Genomic DNA, 12485 nt, shown 5'->3' with positions numbered 1-12485 from the left:
CAGCCAAACATTTCCTGCTCTGCTTTACCTTTTCTATCATGAGACCTTTTGGCCAGCCCATGGAGGTGACTGGGAGTACTACCATGCTCCATTGTATTTCCTCAAGGTTTTCCCCTGTTTTCATGCTTTTTCGCACTCTTTGGCAGGTATCACAAAGCTCACACAGAGTACACATCACCATGGCTCAGCTTCCCTCTTCCTCAGGATTTTTGGCTGCCGACACAAACTATGCTGATTAGGTTTCCCTGGAAGGAATAGGAAATCAGCTTATCCTGAGCCTAGCTCTGAACAGTCAAGTCTTCTGAGATAGACCAGGTATATTTTTGCTAGCAGTGCTTTTCAAAATCTCCACAATCAGATGTTCAAGCTCGGATTTATTAACGGTGTATAATACCTGGAACTACACACAAGGTAATAAAATTGCTCATAGACACCTTTAGTGACAACTCTTCATATTCTTTTATGTTTATATGTAGAAATGTGATGAACTCTATTATCTGTCTGCCTTCATGTGTCCTCCTGGGTTAGCTTCATCACTTCATTTGAAGGTGATAATTTTTTGTTTTGTTTTCTTTTTATCTCTCTTCTGTCTTCCTTTCAGTGCTATTCCAACTCCGACTAGTGGATGTCAGCATCATATCTAATCCTCTAAAACTGAATTCTCCATCTTTTTCATTTTTATTGTCATCTTCCAAGGCAAAGTAGTGTCTATAATCCCTGCTGGAATGAAAGCAGTGGAGACTGAAAACAATATTTGTCTACTTAGACAAAACAGAATCACAAACTTTGCTGTAATGCAGTTGGCATGAAGCTTCTGTATTTTCATCTGTGGATGATTGTTTCTGTGATCAAAAAGAAAAAGTTGCTAGACAGTTGTAGGCTATGGAGGGAACTAAGAACTGTTGTGTCTGAAAACATTGAACTAATTTAACATCAGGCTGTGGGGAAAGTGATCAGAAAAAAAGCACAGAGTCGGTTAATAGAAATGCCTCTACCATATAGAAGGAAGAAGAGTCAAGGGAATCTGTAAGGATCCTGTTTTCATCTTTAGTGGGTTGTGAGCCACATTTTTTTTTTTGAAAGCTATAAACAATAAAAGGAAGAGAGAGAAAAGAGCACTGAAGATGTAAAAATTATTTATCTGAAGAAAAATGGGCTATTTGTTGAGATAGGTCCATTGCTGGTTGCTGAAAACAGTTGTCTGATGCAACATCTGACTGAGGGTGTGCATGACAGAGGAAAGATTACTCCATACTTGCCCTTCTTCTTTGGTTCTTTTAGGAATTTGCTATACTCCACTTTCAGAGACAGAACAGCTGGCTTGGGCTGACTTAGCATAGCTGTTTTTGAAGACAGTATGTCTTAAGAGGGAAAGGGGAGACTGAAAGCAGTAGAGAGTGGAGCTATGTCAGAATTAGCGAAGCTATTGGAGAAAAGTTAGAACAATCAGCTCTCTGTTGTATTGCTCTGAAGATATGTTTCCTCAGAAACTGTTTTGTTCTTGGTAAATAACGCTATGCTCTAAGGAGGCTGTTGCCAAAAGGGACCAGAACTGCAAGATTTGGACCAAAGTCAGACCTTCTGCAGTAAATCTTATTTGCTGTGTGGGGGCTGTGTTGGATATCCAGGCTGGGAATGGGAAAATTGTCTGACTCTACCCTTAGAGGCAAGTGATAGTTAGAGACCTGAGCAGCAGAGGGAGTGTGGTCAGAGAGATAAGAAAATGTCAGAGGTACAGTTTTCTCAGAGACTGTAAGAATCAGTGATAAACATAAGAAGGCACTACACACACAGATCCTTAAAATACCTTTAAGAATCTGGGTCTTAGTCCCCAGGATTATCCAGGCTTTTGATTCTGATAAGATGATTTATGAAGGTGCCAGTAAGTACTGGTTACAGGGATGCTATTTGTGATGTTTTCATTCAAAGCCATGAGTTCAGAATGTGGGACATGCTGGAGAGATAATTTGCAATTGTATAATCTATTTTTGAAAACTCTATGCATATAAGTTTGATGTGAACTTAAGTCCCACTGGAAGACCCTCTGTTACTTCCCTACTACTTACTCCATTTCTTTTTCGGACTAGCAAGTATAAAATAATACATCTTCAAAAATTCCTGGCTTTAGCAACATCCTGTTGTAGCTATGCCTCCGTTAAGAGGAAGTACTGCCTGGTGGCCAGAAAAGAGATGCTGCCTTCAGCCGTAGTGTCTCTTACTGTAGTATCCTCTCCGATCTGTTCTCTTACTGCACCATTGTCATCATACCATGTCTTATATGAGCATAGAATATAAGAAAGATATTTGGATTATACCCATCTATCTCTGCATCTGAGAGTGGCAAGTGGCATATGACATGGAAAAGCGTAGGTCTTTAGAGGGCCCAGCAGAGTGATGTGCAGGGATTCTGCACCTCAGAGTTTCCATCAGTTTATCTCTAGCCATGCTGCCAGTATTAGGTCTGAGCCCATTTAATACTCAGTAAAGCCCTTTTCACCACCGCTATCCTGTTTCTGCATCCTCAGTGCCAAACCAGGAGTTTTTATTTAGAGCCCTGCAGTAGTTAGTAGAGATCTCCTTGTGCTAGAACCAGGTCTTTAGCCACATAATGTTTTATTGAAACAAAAAATCCTTAAATAGAAACTTTAGCACCAAAAAAAAATCACGTTTCCCTTTTCCCTTTTGTTGTAGTTTCTGTCAGCTCCAAACTCCATTACCTATGAATAAGATATTGGTTATGCTGAGCAGAAACTCAGGTCATACTGTATGTATTTCTATTACTTTTAGTTACACAGCAAGGTTAAGTGTAGTTACTGTATTAGTTCATTTTCATTATAGTGGATGATATTTTTGGCTGAGGGATAGCTATACAAAGTTAACTGAAGCCCAGAAAATGTATTTAAGCTGGCCTGGTGTGAATGCAAAACCAGTCTGGTTCTATTATTCTTTTGGTTCATCAAAGAATAGTAGTGAGGAGCTTCCCCTAGTTCCACATCACAGGCTTACAAATGCTTGATAAAAGGGTGAGCACAGTTGCAGAAGGGATTTCCTGGCCTGAAGTAGAGGAGGGAAGCATTTATGCATTTTTCAGTTTTGTTTTTCTTTTTGCTAAGGCATATTTAAATACTGATCTCTTCCTTTCCACAGTGTCATAAGGTTGCTGAACCAGCATGGAGACAAAAGTGCTTCTGTTGCTGAAGCAGAATATAGTAGTATATTTGCTTGCCATGTGTCATTATCAAAGAAATACTGCAGCCAGGTTAGATTGAACATTTTAAATCTCATATTTAAATTCTCAGTCCAAGTCAATGAAAGGTTATAACACAGGTACAACAATATGACCATTTCATAATCCACTGTCTACTTGTTTAACAAAATATTTTCTTTCTTTTTTTCTTGTTTCTTTTACAATCTTCCATTATCTTTGTAAGGTACTTGGCAGACAGGTTACTCGAAGAGGAACATTTTCTTTCAGGTCATTTCTGTAAATTCTGTCTTCCTAGGCTTCAGCAGTACATAAATATAATTAAATACACCCATGACAATAGAGTTTAGCTCCAGCCTACAGCATGGACCCAACCCTCTGCTTCCCTCCCTTTCCTCTACTTGTCCACCTCTGGATTCTGCGCCACCCTTCCATATGTCCTCATCACATTTCATTCAAGTCCCTTCTGCCCTGTTGCTAATGTGCCTGAAAGAGCATGTCCTTTCTTATTAAAACCAAGGCTAATCTGAAAATATTTTTACTCTCCAATTATATGATTAGTAATGGGAGTCTCATACAATGGATCTCACTTTACTCCCACTCATAGCTCCATTTCACTGCAGTATAATCCTGTCAACTAAAGTGGCATTTTTATATTAGTGTCACCAGGAGAAGGGAAAGGATCAGAAATCTCTGTAAACCAAGTTCCCTTTAAGATTGCCATTTTGCACATCTCTTTGTGGAGAGCCTCTTTCAACGTGGATGGTCAGATTTCAAGCGAAAAAAATATCACAGCCGATTTCTTTGCTTAAAAATAATGGTAATAATAATAACAATAACTCTGGTAAATTGCTTTTCAGTGAGCTGTGCTTCTGGGGAGAAGCCTCCGGAGCAGAGAGGTGTGAGGCACACGAAAGGTGGGAAGGTGAGTGGCAGGGCTGCAGCTCCCCCATGCCCTGGCAGAGCCTGCCAGGCTGGGGAATCAGTGGCGGGGAACAAGCAGTGCCAAAACGCTCCTCACAGCACTCTCTGACAAGGGAGCTCGGACGAAAGCTGTGCTATTTTAGTAAAAGACTTTGGATAAAAATAATACCATAATACACAGCAGTGATCTAATAATGTATAACAGGTTTATTCACAAGTCCTCATTTAGCATCCACTTAGGTAAAACTCCAGTTGATTTATCAGCTAGTCAATCAAAAAGCAAAATATTCTGTGAAATGTTTAAAAATAAGTAGCCATCTGACTTCAACAGAGGAACTTTTGCCCCATCCAGTTGTTGTTTTTATAGAGTTTTCTATAGCCATTTATGGTGTTTCTTTTCTTTTCTGCTCCTATGGTTTGTTTCTCTTATGCAATGAATTGTGAGAGTAAGACAAACTAGGAGAGGCGATAAAGGCACCATGTGATTTTTCTTTATTTGTTCTGTAAAGCATGTGGCTCATTTTATACAATTGTATAAATGGCAGTAAAATAATTGGCTTCAGTGGGAGTTTTATTTGGGTAATTTCTACATAAGGATTGCAGTCTGGGGCTCCCACTGTTTTAAGCAGTTCCAAAATACTGAGGTATCTTTTTTTCACATCTGTGCAATATCTAATGTTTATTTCACATCTATACAGATCTGGGGTATTTGGGCAAAAAAGGGAAGCAAATTGAAAACACCAAGTGAATGCATTTTAGGAATGTGTAGTGTTGGATTGTCTCTCTTCAGCGCTTTGCTTGTGATTTCCATTTAAAATAATGTGTGAAAGTACCTAGTAGTTCTGATAGTTCCATTTTTAGTCTCCAAACAAAGATACCTTAAAGTGACCTTACATCCTGAGACTGGATAACAAATATTTTAAAATACCTTAACCTAGGTACACAATACTATTCACACATAAAAATCTTATCCTTGTCTCAGAGGAGGACGTGGGGAGAGGTGAGGTGACAAATTACAACATCTCTGTGTTGTAATGGTACAAAACACAGTATTTTGCAACAGCTGCTCTAGACTGGTTATGCAGAAGCCTCTGCTCTGTTGGTAGTGAGGGGTACAGCAGACTGGCATGTCCCTTGGTTTTCCCTAGCACAGGGGTCAGCCCTTGGCAGGGTATAGGACTTTACATGAATTTCTTGTTGCTTTTGTAGAGGAACAAACGAGCCGGATAAGGATTTCACTGAGGAGCCAAAATGCGACATGAAGCCTTTTTATCTGTCTGAGTCAGAGAAGCACAAAATCTAAGAGGATGCTGACTCTCACAGCCTGAGAACTGATTTTTTTGTAGAGTCTACTCCTTTATGTAAATAATAAGCTTTCCAAGAATAACACTGAAGTCTTGTTTTAAATATTTAAACTCTGAAAGAGATTTGGCTTAATCATTAGAAGAAATATTGGACTGAGTATACATCAACCCCACACATTTTGCACCATAGTCCCCTATTCCCTCAGTCTAAACCAGCTACTTTTACAGAAATACGAATAATTACATTGTTGTAAATTACCTGATTCTGCACGGTAAAGTAGAACTGAGGAAGTGGCTAAAGGGGCTAATAAAGAGCAATCAGGAGAAAAAAATTAATTATTTGGAGAGATGAACGATATGAAATAGAGATGCCGTGTGGCATTAATTTGAAATGACAATGACTTTCTAATGGCTGTTCTCTTGCAGTTGAACTGTTTTGCTAAGATATATATTTGCTATTTAAGTGGATGATCATGTCTTAGAGATTCCCCTTGTAGATCTTTGGTGAGAGTTCATTACAATTTACTTGCCTTGAAATTCAATATCTCCTTCTTGCTACTGAGACTGCCTTTCTAACAAGTGTAGAGATTAAATGTGAAAGGAGCACAAACCCAGAGGAAGGGAAGGTGTTAAAGACTAGTCCTGTAAAACTTTTTGTGCTCTTCATCCAGCTCTCACATCAAGAGGCACTCAGGACCCAACTGCAGCAATTGTTATAAATGCCAGTCAGAAAAGTACTTGTTCTCTTCTGCAAAAAGTGATACTGAAGTGCCATTATGGGGACCTAGCTTTTACCTAAAGACTCCATAACAGGATAAACAAATTCCCCTTGGGCAGTTAAGTCAGTATGAAGGGCCTCCATCTTGCAAGAAGGAAGACTTTGGAGTGTTGATAGTGGATATTTATATGCCTAAGGTACAAGCATCTAAAGTACGAGCACCTAAGCAACAAAGGTACAGCTTTCGTGACACAGAGTGGAAAGTATTGTGGGGGAGGAGAGGCTGGCAGTGGTGCGGCCGTTTTCTTACCCTCTGAAAGCACACAAACTGGTGAAGACAAAGGAGGGAGCAACAGTTTTCTTGGATGTCCAGTAAATCTGCCCCATGTATAAACAGCTAGAAGTGATACTGAAACAAGCAGTATTCTTTATAGAGGTTGAAAATTGTATCCACTGAAGGCCTCTAGCTAGCTGACAGCTTGGAATGAAACCCGTGCCTCCGAATAAGCCAGCTAAGACTATTGGATTTCTAGGACCTTCGGCATATTGGTGAGAGATGTATAAGCTCTAACATAATCCTTTATGCTTTCTTAAAAATAGAGTATAATGTGCCAGGTAGCCCATCTACAGAATAGACATTTCACTTTAATTTAGAGAGAATAAATTGCTGGAGTACTATAAAATAAAAACAGGTTATAAAACATGCAGGAAAATGGAGAAGAACAAGTTGTACTGCCAGTTCCAGCACAGATGCGTATGCACAATGCTGAGAAAATAAGCCATCTTTTCCAGCCTCAGTGACAGTAAATAAAGAGCAACGGCTAACAAAAACAATGTGATAAAGGCTGGGTTGTGTGAGTTGCTCTTTTGCAGGAAACCCATAGTACAGCATATTCATTAGTAATATTATTACTAACTGAGTTTTATGTATAGCTCCCTGTCCACCCAACTGAAAGCACAGTATGTACTATATATTTCCTCTGATGCACTGGTAGTGATCAAATCTAAACTGTCTCTAGTGTAAGCCAGAAAGGAAAATAAAAGCAGCAGTTCTTAGAAGGGAAGGAAAAGGAAAGCAAAGGAACAGTAAGACTACATTCATTTAAAGTGATGTGAAAGACAGAGTATGTACCACATCAGAGAAGAAAAAAAGTATGGGAAGTGGCATTCCACAAGTACTAGACAAAATCTATAGCAATTGGCAGTGCTTTACATTCGTGTATTATATTCCTTGGCTCAGCTGCTGCCAGTGGTAGTTTATTAGAATACTTCCTGTATTACAAAGGACCGAAAAGAGCTGCCAGCCTACAGTTCCTCATGTGCTTTATGTCAAGAGTAAAGGTAGAAGGACTGATACAGACAACAGACCAACAATGTTCTTTCTCATTGGAACAAAAGGACTCTTGATGGTTTTAATCCAGAAGGAAGATGGCAGCTGGCTGATCAGTGTGGAGAGTTTTCTGGTCTTCTGAGCATCTGAAGAAGTCACTGCTGAAAGGCCTTGGAGGGTGTGAGAGCATCCAGCTACTCAGTGTTTGCTCAGCAGCTCCAGCGAGAGGAGTCAGAAGGCTCAGTTATGAATGTCTAGTAACAGTAAATCCTCAGTCCCTTTAAGATATTCCCTAATTTCCCAATTTGCTCTTTCAGGTTTGAGAGCTGAAGAGACACTGATGAGGTAGTCAGATGTTCAGTCAAGTGACTTCAAAGTAACAGGTTACCATGCATCAAAGCCATGGCAAATGTTCTTATGAGTGCTCTTAGCCAAAGGCATATGTCAGATGAGTTGAGACAATTTAGTCCACAGTGGAAAGGATTTGAGCTAAGTGCATCTAAGCTGCCACAAACACTGCTTTGGAGCCAACGTTATCGGGCTTGTCAGTACTGCTCCAACATCTGAATGTTGTCACACACAGAAGCAGAAACATTTGCCATTTTGTCCTCGTACCTCATGTCACCTCCAGGATTGTGTATAAGCCATATTTCCATGTGAAGAGAGATTGTCAAAGGAGCCTAAGGAGGTAAAAATACCTGAAGTCCACTGAAATTCAGTGCAAACTGAATGTTTAACAGATTAAGACCCCAACTGAATTATCAAGGACACGGAAAAATCACAGATACTGCTGGTGTAAATTCAAATAATTGAATAGTACCAAGTCCCAGTTTAACCTCACCCATAATGTAATTTTATTCAGTAAAACACATAGTTTACCTAAAATTTTAAAAGCAATTCATTTCTCTTGACAGATATGACATTACATTATTTTCTTACATTTGGATTGTCATCAGTCATCAAGTCAGAGCTAACCCAAAGTCATTGTATCAAGCACTTATAATTTTTCCTGTTGGAAAAAAAGCACTGAATCCTCACCCCAGTTGACTTTTCTTTAGGTACAGGAATAAAAAAAACCAACAGAGTGAAACCCAGCATTTGCACTGACTGCTGCATAGGGCTCAGTTTTATCCTAAGTGAATATGACTTCTCCAAAAAGATTAATTCAGAGATTCAGTGCGTGCTCCTAGGATTTTGAAGGAAGGCTTGCTGGGAAGTCTTGTGGTGGTCTACGCTGACTTTCTGCAGAGCACCCGCTTGAACCAAGGGTTGGCATTGGAGAGATGCCACATTATTCATTAAGCCCTTGGTGCTTCCGCAGCACTTACCAACTAGTAAATTGTTATGCAAAGTATGAATATTCCTGAAGTTGTATTTTGGCCTTACTATTTGCCTGGTGACATGACTCTAAGCAGCATGTGCAGTTTTCTAGTTTTCTTTGCTCTGGGGACCAGGGAAGTGAGTGCTGAGACACAGACTTTGATGGAGGCTTACACTATCCATCAGATGCTTTATTGGCCAAAGGAGAGACAAGGATTAGAGGCTTAATCCTTGAAGCAAATTTTATTTCCTAACTTTGATTTTGTCCACAAAACAAAGTCCCTATAAACCCAGCTGTAGGATTTACTGGATGCATTTTTCCAGCTTGAAAGCAAATCTTTCACTCTTTATCCTGCCTTTTATGAGACAATGTGAGCTCATCAAGAGTCCTTCAGTACAGGGCTGAGCCTCAGCTTCTTTTGCATTTGAGTTGCCTTGGCCAAAGAGTCCCACAAGCACAGGCAGCACCTCAGGAACGGTGGGACTGAGAGTGGTGAAGAACTGGATTGCAAATATAATTAGATCAGAAATAGGAGTCTTTGGCTGCTTGTTATTATTTCAAATCAAACTTATCAGGTATTCTGGCTCAAGCTACAGTGAAGCACTGAAGAATTGGTTTTGGCCATTAACTGTTGCCAACTGCCCTGTCCATTACGTTTTTTGCAATATATAGTTTTGTACACTGAATAAAATTTACAAACCAGCAGCTCTTTGAGGATAAGAGAAGGCGGCACTTCATCCTGCCTTTGAGGTAGTTTGGGAGGGCAACTGAGCAGCCTAAGCAATAGTAACCACTGAGATAGTAAATGGCATATTCCTATTGCCAGGGCTGCCCAGGAGCCAGTCACTGATTTAGCAGAGGGAACCATTTTGCTGGAACAAGAGCATAGGGGAGTAGAGGTAACACTGTGATTGAACCTGCTTTCTGAAGGCCTGGGATCTGTATGCTAACAGAGCAAGATTTAAATACTCAGGTAACACAATGAAATTGAAGATATATAATGCCTCCAGCCCTCCAGCTTAGGTGGCAACCTTCTTTAAAACATGAAAATGAGTGTTAGTTCCAGATAGAGCATGAAAGGCAGTGCCAAGAGAGTCAGTAAAGTTAAACAAGGCAAAAAACAGACCAAAAAATGTACTACACCAATATGGTAATTAACTACCCAAAGAGTAGGGCAAGGAGAATATAAGGTCATGCTTAAGTTAATTCACATAGTGATGCATCACAATATTTGGAAGCATTGCAATGGCACTTCATTCTTTAGACACACAAAGAGGTCTCGGTAGGCAAAAATTTAGGGAAATCCCAGTTTGTTGTCTGAACCCAATTTAAGATCAATGGAACTTTTACTCACTATGACTACTGGTAAACAGGAATGCTCCTGAAATTAAATATTTGATAGCAAACAGGATCTTAAGAAAATAGTTTAATCAGGTCTTTTCTTAAGAACAACTAAAGGGAAGGGAAAGACTCTAGATAGATGCAATGTAATTTTTGCACTAGCTACTACCAAGTCTTCTGAAAAGAAGCTTTTAAAAAATGAAAAGGAATTATTTTTGAACAGATGGGTGGAGGGGAGTCAAGGAGAAAAAAGAAGGAGAGAAATCCTGTAGCCTTCCAGGAAAAAATTCTGCCTGCTCTCCATGGCTACCCACAGGAAATACAAGTACAGCAGGGGAGAATGTGCTTTTGTAGTTACTGAGGTTTTCAATGTAGGACTGACTGCAAAGGCATGTCCCATACCAGCTAGCACAAACTGTACTGTAAACTGGAAATGACAGGAGAGCACTTTCACCCCATCTATAGCACATTATGGGAACAACAGCAAAGCCCAGGGTTGCCTTGACCTAAAGAAAAGCCAAATAGTTTGGCAGAACATACTGTAGGTTCTTCCAAATATGGAAGTTTCTTCTGATCTCTGGGCATATTTCAGCAGAACTATTTTTAAACATAATGTTCACGCTTTTCAAGTACTTTTCTTTGATTGGGAAGCAGAAAATATGGAAAGAGTGGAGTAATTCCCATTGTTTTGTTCCATTTTTTAAACAGTATGTTCCTAGTGTCAGGAATATCAAATAACACTGGTGTGTGTATACAACTGAGAGAGATAACAACCATATTTCTTAGCTCACTACAGATGCTGAATTTTGAAAAAAAGAAGGAAAACAAAAAGCTAGTATTCTTTATCTCCCCTCCTCCAACTCAGTAATAGAAGTTATAATAATCTAGTCTGGCAAAAGCAGCAGAAATTATACAGAATTACTATCCTTCACTGTTCTTCAGCTCTCTGGGAACTCACACACAAGTTTCTGTAACAAGACATTAACTCCTGCACCTGGTGCCCCACAGTGGTATTAGAACAGTGTTTTGTCATCTCTGTGTATATACAAGGATATCAAATGACACTGAAAATATGAATACATCTTCTGAGTGCTCCTGTGTAATAGAAGTAACCGCGACTGCGAAAGATGGAACTGGGCATTATTACTAACTGACAGTGGTTAATTATCACCATGAGCACTGTTCCAGGGTTGCCAACAGTCCAGGGCCAATAATATGAGTCATGCCAAGCGTTTGCTAGATGGGAGACTTGGTTTATTCTGCAACAAAAATATTCTCATGTCTAGAGACACTTAAATTTTCAGACCTTATTGGTTACAAAGGTACCTGACACAGAGATAATTTTTTTTCTTCTTTTTTTTTTTTCATAGCCAGGTGCTGGTAATGGAGAAAAGCGATCAGGCTTTTCTTAGCTTTATGGTCATCCTCAAGAATTGGTATAGGCCAGGGAACGTTCCCAATGGCCAATCTGGATGTGGTAACTCTGGTTTCAGCAGGTAAAAGAGTTCAGCTGTATGGACAATGGCCCTGTCATGCCACTTGCCTTCAGGGCCAAAGATCATTGTCTGGTCATTTTTATTCTACTAGAACAGATGCAGCTGTTGATGGTGCACAACTGTTATGGAAGACTTGATTCCAGTTCTTTTGCTGGCCTGTGACACAGATAGATTAAAATTCATGTTGTGTCCTTGATTTGCTTATTTAATGTAACAAAAGAACATAAAAAGTCTTTTCTGGGTCATATTAAAGGTTTATTTAGCCCAAAGTCTTTCTCTGACAATGAGAAAAAGCCTACAGATGAGTTTAAGAACAGGACAAATGTAGCAGAACTTGACAAGAATTCTCTCTCCAGTTCCAGTGATTTCCAGGGGCTGCCTGAGGCAGAAGCACTATCTTAGTATTTAATCGCCCCCTGATAGATTTCTCTTCTGTCAGTGTGAAGCTGGGTAAACCTTTGGATCCCCCCAATGTCTTGCAGCATTGAGGTCTGCATCTTACCTTCACTTTGTGTGAGAACCAAGTCCTTTTGTTTGCTTTTAGTCTGCCAGCTGCTAGTTTGCTTTGATGTCATTGTACTGCAACAATGAACAGTGACTGATCATTCTCTGTTTATCCTCTCCATATAAATCATGATTTTATAGATCAGTTTCCGTTGGTGCATCTTAATTGATTTCTTTTCCAGGAGCGGTCATGTATTTGGTGGTTCTCCTTTCAGATGCCACTCCAAAGTTCTGGTCATCCTTGTGCTCCTTCACTGAGCCTTTTCCAGTTCTTTTTTATCCTTTTTTTTCTTTCTTTCTTTTCTTCATACTGATAGAAAAAGTCTTTTAAACTATTCAGGA

Source organism: Ciconia boyciana, chromosome 2 (assembly GCF_034638445.1).
Source record: "Ciconia boyciana chromosome 2, ASM3463844v1, whole genome shotgun sequence".
Taxonomy (NCBI): Eukaryota; Metazoa; Chordata; class Aves; order Ciconiiformes; family Ciconiidae; genus Ciconia; species Ciconia boyciana.
Note: the sequence above shows the minus strand (reverse complement) of the source record.